The sequence below is a fragment of the Physella acuta genome, unplaced genomic scaffold (assembly GCF_028476545.2).
Source record: "Physella acuta isolate Inbredline_101_S28 unplaced genomic scaffold, ASM2847654v3 ptg000386l, whole genome shotgun sequence".
Classification (NCBI taxonomy): Eukaryota; Metazoa; Mollusca; class Gastropoda; family Physidae; genus Physella; species Physella acuta.
Window position 1 is genome coordinate 789 of NW_026731905.1, and position 7,730 is coordinate 8,518.

The window sequence follows — 7,730 nt, forward strand, 5'->3', positions numbered from 1 at the left end:
CTAACACTTCCCACAATCTACACCCCACCTAACCCTCCCCACAATCTACACCCCACCTAACCCCACAATCTACACACCCACCTAAACCCACAATCTACACCCCACCTAACCCCACAATCTACACCGCACCTAACCCTTCCCACAATCTACACCCCACCTAACCCTTCCCACAATCTACACCCCACCTAACCATTCCCACAATCTACACCCCACCTAACCCTCCCCACATTTACACCCTACCTAACCCTTCCCACAATCTACACCCTACCTAACCCTTTCCACAATCTACACCCCACCTAACCCTTCCCACAATCTACACCCCACCTAACCCTTCCCACAATCTACACCCCACCTAACCACACAATCTACAACCCCACCTAACCCTTCCCACAATCTACACCCCACCTAACCCTTCCCACAATCTACACCCCACCTAACCCTTCCCACAATCTACACCCCCAACCTAATTCCACAATCTACACCCCACCTAAACCCCACAATCTACACCCCACCTAACCCTTCCCACAATCTACACCCCACCTAACCCTTATCACAATCTACACCCCACCTAACCCCACAATCTACACCCCACCTAAACCCACAATCTACACCCCACCTAACACTTCCCACAATCTACACCCCACCCTAACCCTCCCCACAATCTACACCCCACCTAACCCCACAATCTACACCCCACCTAAACCCACAATCTACACTCCACCTAACCCCACAATCTACACCGCACCTAAACCCTTCCCACAATCTACACCCCACCTAACCCTTCCCACAATCTACACCCCACCTAACCCTTCCCACAATCTACACCCCACCTAACCCTTCCCACAATCTACACCCCACCTAACACTTCCCCACAATCTACACCCCACCTAACCCTTCCCACAATCTACACCCCACCTAACCCTTCCCACAATCTACACCCCACCTAACCCTTCCACAATCTACACCCCACCTAACCCTTCCCTCAATCTACACCCCACCTAACACTTCCCACAATCTACACCCCACCTAACCCTTCCCACAATCTACACCCCCACCTAACCTTTCCCCACAATCTACACCCCACCTAACCCTTCCCACAATCTACACCCCACCTAACCCTTCCCACAATCTACACCCCACCTAACCCTTCCCACAATCTACACCCCACCTAACCCTTTCCCACAATCTACACCCCACCTAACCCTTCCCACAATCTACACCCCACCTAACACTTCCCACAATCTACAACCCCACCTAACCCCACAATCTACACCCCACCTAAACCCACAATCTACACCCCACCTAACCCTTCCCACCAATCTACACCCCACCTAACCCTTCCCCACAATCTACACCCCACCTAACCCCACAATCTACACCCCACCTAAACCCACAATCTACACCCACCTAACCCTTCCCACAATCTACACCCCACCTACCCTTACCCACAATCTACACCCCACCTAACCCCCACAATCTACACCCCACCTAAACCCACAATCCACACCCCACCTAACCCTCCCACAATCTACACCCCACCTAACCCTCCCACAATCAACACCCCACCAAACCCCACAATCACAACCCCACCTAAACCCACAACCAACACCCCACCAAACCCCACAATCTACACCCACCTAACCCTTCCCACAATCTACACCCCACCTAACCCTTCCCACAACAACACCCCACCAACCCCTTCCCACAATCCAACACCCCACCACAACCCTCCCACAACAACACCCCACCAACCCTACCACAACTACACCCCACCAACCCACAACAATCTACACCCCACCTAACCCATCCCACAACAACACCCCACCAACCCACCCCACAATCAACCACCCCAACCTAACCACCCACAACCTACACCCCACCAAACACTCCACACAAACCCCACCAACCACCCCACAACAACACCCCACCAACCCAACCCAACAACAACACCCCACCAACCCAACCCACAACCAACACCCCACCTAACCCAACCCACAATCACACCCCACCTAACCCAACCCACAAACACAACCCCACCTAACCACCCCAACTACACCCCAACCTAACCCCCCACAATCACAACCCCACCAACAACCCACACCAACACCCCACCAAACCCCACCAATCTACACCCCACCCAACACCCCACAACCCACAACCCCACCCAACCCACCCCAACCACACCCCCAAACCCACCCCACACAACACCCCAACCCAACCCCCAACAACAACCCCACCAACCAACCACACCCCACCAACCCAACAACACAACCCACAACCAACAACCCAACCCCACCACACCCCACCCAACCCTCCCAACAACCTCACAACCAACCCACCCCACAACACCCAACCCCCACAACCACAACCCCACCAACCCCCCAACCAACCCAACCAACCCCACAACAACCACACCCCAACCCAACCCACCACAACCCACCCCACAACCCACCAAACCAACCCCACCAACCAACACAATCACACCCCACCAACCCTCCCACAACACACACCCCACCCAACCCACAAACACACCCCACCAACCCTCCCACAACACACCCCACCAAACCCATATCACAATCTACACCCCACCTAACCCTCCTACAATCACACCCCAACTAACCCTCCACAACCACAACACCCCACCCTAACCACACAATTACACCCCACCAAACCCTCCCACAACTACACCCCCACCAAACCCTCCCACAATCTACACCCCACCTACACTCCCACAAACTACACCCCACCTAACCCCACAACTACAACCCCACCTAAACCCACAATCAACACCCCCAACCAAACCCCACAAACAACACCACACCTAACCCTCCCACAATCTACACCCACCAAACCCTCCCACAATCACACCCCACCTAACCCTTATCCCACAATCTACAACCCCACCTAACCCTTCCCACAACTACACCCCCAACCCTAACCACTCACACACACCCCAACCTCACAACACCCACCTAACCCCACACTCCCACCAAACCTCACACCCCCACCTAAACCCTTATCACAATCTACACCCCACATTCCCACAATCTACACCCCACCTAACACTTCCCACAATCTACACCTCACCTAACCCTTCCCACAATCTACACCTCACCTAACACTTCCCACAATCTACACCCCACCTAACCCTCCCCACAATCTACACCCCACCTAACCCCACAATCTACACCGCACCTAACCCTTCCCACAATCTACACCCCACCTAACCCTTCCCATAATCTATACCCCACCTAAACCCACAATCTACACCGCACCTAACCCTTCCCACAATCTACACCCCACCTAACCCTTCCCACAATCTACACCCCACCTAACCCTTCCCACAATCTACACCCCACCTAACCCTTCCCACAATCTACACCCCACCTAACCCTTCCCACAATCTACACCCCACCTAACCCTTCCCACAATCTACACCCCACCTAACCCTTCCCACAATCTACACCCCACCTAACCCCACAATCTACACCCCACCTAAACCCACAATCTACACCCCACCTAACCCTTCCCACAATCTACACCCCACCTAACCCTTCCCACAATCTACACCCCACCTAACCCCACAATCTACACCCCACCTAACCCCACAATCTACATCCCACCTAAACCCACAATCTACACCCCACCTAACCCTTCCCACAATCTACACCCCCACCTAACCCTTCCCACAATCTACACCCCACCTAACCCTTCCCACAATCTACACCCCACCTAACCCTTCCCACAATCTACACCCCACCTAACCCTTCCCACAATCTACACCCCACCTAAACCCACAATCTACACCCCACCTAACCACACAATCTACACCCCACCTAACCCCACAATTTTCACCCCACCTAACCCTTCCCACAATCTACACCCCACCTAACCCTTCCCACAATCTACACCCCACCTAACCCTTCCCACAATATACACCCCAGCCCACTCTCCGACCTCTATGTCCCTCGTATTGATGGCCAATGACGTCATTTTCAGCCAACGCTCCAGAACCGTCATGGCTGACCCAATATTTAACGGAGGTCTGCGAGGTCTTGGAGAGACCGTCGGTTGCTATCGCCGTCTTCATCATTGGGGTCGTCTTGATTGTTGTCGGCAGCAGAGAGGTCAAGTGGACCCTTGAACTTTTGGAAAGATTCGGGGTGAGTACAATGTGGTGATAGAAATTTTACACACACAAACACACACACTACACACACACACATGAATAGAAATAAAATGTGACCACGAGCTATATTTCGGAATTAGATGTTAAAAAAAATTGTTATCTGAAACAGCAAAAGGAGGTGGGGTTAGTTAAATTTTGTTTTCTTTCAGCTGGCCGAGAAGCCTCAAGACACCATGGTTGTTGGTAACTTCATGGCGGTGTTCGTGTTTTTCTTCATCTGGATCGATATTATTGTGCTCCTCTATCTCAAGCGCTTGTTTTTCGCGATAGGAGGCTATCTTGGCAGGTAATGGTCAGTGGGTTGGTAGTGGGTTGGTAGTGGGTTGGTTAATTGGTTGGCCGGTGGGTTGGTCAGTGGGCTGGTCAGTGGGATGGTAGTGGGTTGGTTAATTGGTTGGTCGGTGGGTTGGTAGTGGGTTTTTCAGTGGGCTATTCGATGGGTTGACCCATCGGTTGGTCAGTGGGTTGGTCATTCTGTTGGTCATTGGGTTGGTCAGTTGGCTGGTCAATGGGCTGGCTCGCCGAAAGGTAAGTGGGTTAGTTGATGGGTTGACCCGTCGGTTGGCTAGTGGGTTGGCCCGGGGGTTATTCGTTCGGTTGGTCAGTGAGTTGGTCAGTGCGAGGGTCAGTGTGTTGGGGTGGAAAGTGGGGAGGTTAGTGCGTTGGTTAGTGTATAGGTGAGTAGGTTGGTCAGTGAGTTGGTCAGTGCGAGGGTCAGTGTGTTGGGGTGGAAAGTGGGGAGGTTAGTGCGTTGGTTAGTGTATAGGTGAGTAGGTTGGTCAGTGAGTTGGTCAGTGCGAGGGTCAGTGTGTTGGGGTGGAAAGTGGGGAGGTTAGTGCGTTGGTTAGTGTATAGGTGAGTAGGTTGGTCAGTGGGTTGGTTAGTGTGTTGGTGAGTGGGTTGGTCAGTGGGTTGGTGGGTGGGTTGGTCAGTGGGTTGGTTAGTGGGTTGGTTAGTGTATAGGTGAGTGGGTTGGTCAGTGGGTTGGTTAGTGTGTTGGTGGGTGGGTTGGTCAGTGGGTTGGTTAGTGGGTTGGTGGGTGGGTTGGTCAGTGTGTTGGTGGGTGGGTTGGTCAGTGGGTTGGTCAGTGGGTTGGTTAGTGGGTTGGTGGGTGGGTTGGTCAGTGTGTTGGTGGGTGGGTTGGTCAGTGGGTTGGTTAGTGTGTTGGATCTGGTTTGGTCAGTGTGTTGGTGGGTGGGTTACACTGGGTTGGTCATGGACAGTGAAGTTTGAAACGGGCTGTACTTACTGCCCAGCAAAGTTTTCACCTGACCAACCAGTGCAACCCCAGCACGTGCAGCTGAAGTCTCAGATAAACAAAGAGATAACATCAAAACCCCACGACAAATTATCACACACTTAATATCTTAAATCCGTATATTCTCTTTGCCAATTTAGAAGGAACAGCCTCGTGATTTATTGATGTATTGTATTTTAAATGCATTTTTTCTTAGCTCTGGTAATAGTTTATTTTATTTTACGATAACTGGATAGCAAATTTTTAATTTGATTACGATAACTGGACAACAACGGTTCAGTTTGTTTACGATAACTGAACAGGAACTGTTTGTTTATGATAACTGGACGATAACTGGACAGCAACTGTTTGTTTACGATAACTAAACAGCAACTGTTTAATGTGTTTGCGATAACTAGACAGCAACTGTTTGTTTACGATAACTTCATGATCTCAGGTATTACGCCAAAGCTCAACATGCCTTGTTCTCGGCCCACCAGAGCGACCAGCAAGAAGATGATGATGACAAGAAAAAGAAGAAGCGAGGTAAGAGATTACGTCAAACAAAATTTTATTTGTCCAAAACAGAAACTATTGGCGCAGCTAGGCATTTTTTGTAGCTAGTGACACATAAACGGAGCGTAGCTGTAACCAAAAGATTACATCTAACCCTAACCTTAAAAGAAAAAAGAATTATATTTTCTGTAATGGACTAAAGATTAAATTACTTAAGTAAAATTATGCTTAAACCAGAGGGAGTGCTAGTATTAGAGGAGGCGCCACAAGCTGATCAGAAAAACGTAAGCCTTCAATATAAAAAATATTTTGAATAAGGACACCATTATTATTTTATACATTCGGTTAATCTCAGCATACTCAATATCAAACGAAGTTTTCGATGTACCAATAATTCCTGAGTTAGAGGCTTCATTTGGTTGCTGCAATTAAAAATGATTCCACCAACTGTTTCTTCATTGGATGTTCCGACCCACGGAATGGATACAAATATCCATGGTCGAACTATCCACGGGCAAAAAGTTTTCTTTGTGCTAAAACTTCGCCAGACATGGTGTGGTCTGTCTATTTAAAACATATCAGACAATTTAGCTGATATCTCTAGGTACTTGTGATCAGTGATTTTTCCGGGAATTTTAATCATAATTGGCAGATCTTCAAACACTCGTTAAAACTAAGAATTTGAAGTAATTTGAACACAGAGTATACTCGAATTGTCAATTATGTCAGAAATATGGACACTGAACGCAAGTAGCCGCAGAGGCGTAGCGACCCCTCCCGGTGCCCGGGGACAAACTTTCAATTTGGCGCCCCCCCCCTCCCCACCCCCCATATATTTTTATGTTTATAATTCAAAACTGCAGCTAAAATGAGTTTTTAATGGGGGTTTTTTTTCGGCGTCCGGGGACGTGTAACCCCCCCCCCCCCCCCCCCCCCCCCTCCCCCCTTCGCTACGTCTCTGAGCAGCCGAAATAATAGACATAGAATTTGCAAACAAAAGGTCAAACTATTTTATTCTTTGTACCAACTTCCAGCTTGAACTGATAGAAAACGAGAGATGTACATCACTAGAAGATTTGGTTTCAGATGGGTCAAAGGTCATTAGGAAAACAACTTCAACGGTCAGCTTTGGTTTGGTGCTTTTACTTTTACTAAAAACTGGCCACAATTTGATATTTAGACGACTAAATTGTATGTAACTAAGATTTTCATTCTCTGGCCACATTTTAAAAAAATCTGTTGACAATTAATTTCTAGGTAACTAAAACCCCCATCCCAGATTTTGGAAAAGTTAGGATATGCAATAGTGACTGTACGGGCAGTAGCTATAGGTTCTTGTTTGAATGTGTTATTTACACGTACGAAGTGCGCCTGTGCATGATTGGTCGACCGTGGTTGATTAATAATTTTTTTAACAACTAATTCATTACATGATGTCGTTGCTTCGAGTGGACGATTTGGCAAAGATTTAAATTTAAATATAATTCACAACAGCATTTTAAAAATTTAAGTAACTTTTTTTTAACAATATAGAATTATATATTTCTACATTTTTTGTAAACACATTTAAAGAGCATATGCTGATATGTTTTGTATAATGGCTGGAAATGTATACATTTTGTTTGAGATAGCTAAGAACAACTATATATACATATGTATATATATATTCGTTGAGTGTAAGTAAAATAATTCATGCATGTGTAATGTCGTTTGACTGTGAGTGATAAGCCATCCATCTGTATTTATCATTTATTAATAAAAGCTTGCTAGTAAAGAGCCAAAAAAGTC

General features: G+C 48.1%; 1 long non-coding RNA gene across 1 annotated transcript; it reads left to right on the top strand.

The window, feature by feature from the left end:
• The first annotated feature begins 4,003 nt into the window (after window positions 1-4,003).
• Window positions 4,004-7,730, top strand: LOC131942054 (uncharacterized). The gene is made up of 4 exons (XR_009386702.1): window positions 4,004-4,163; window positions 4,339-4,475; window positions 5,884-5,972; window positions 6,977-7,730. It is a non-coding gene; the product is annotated as an uncharacterized LOC131942054 (long non-coding RNA).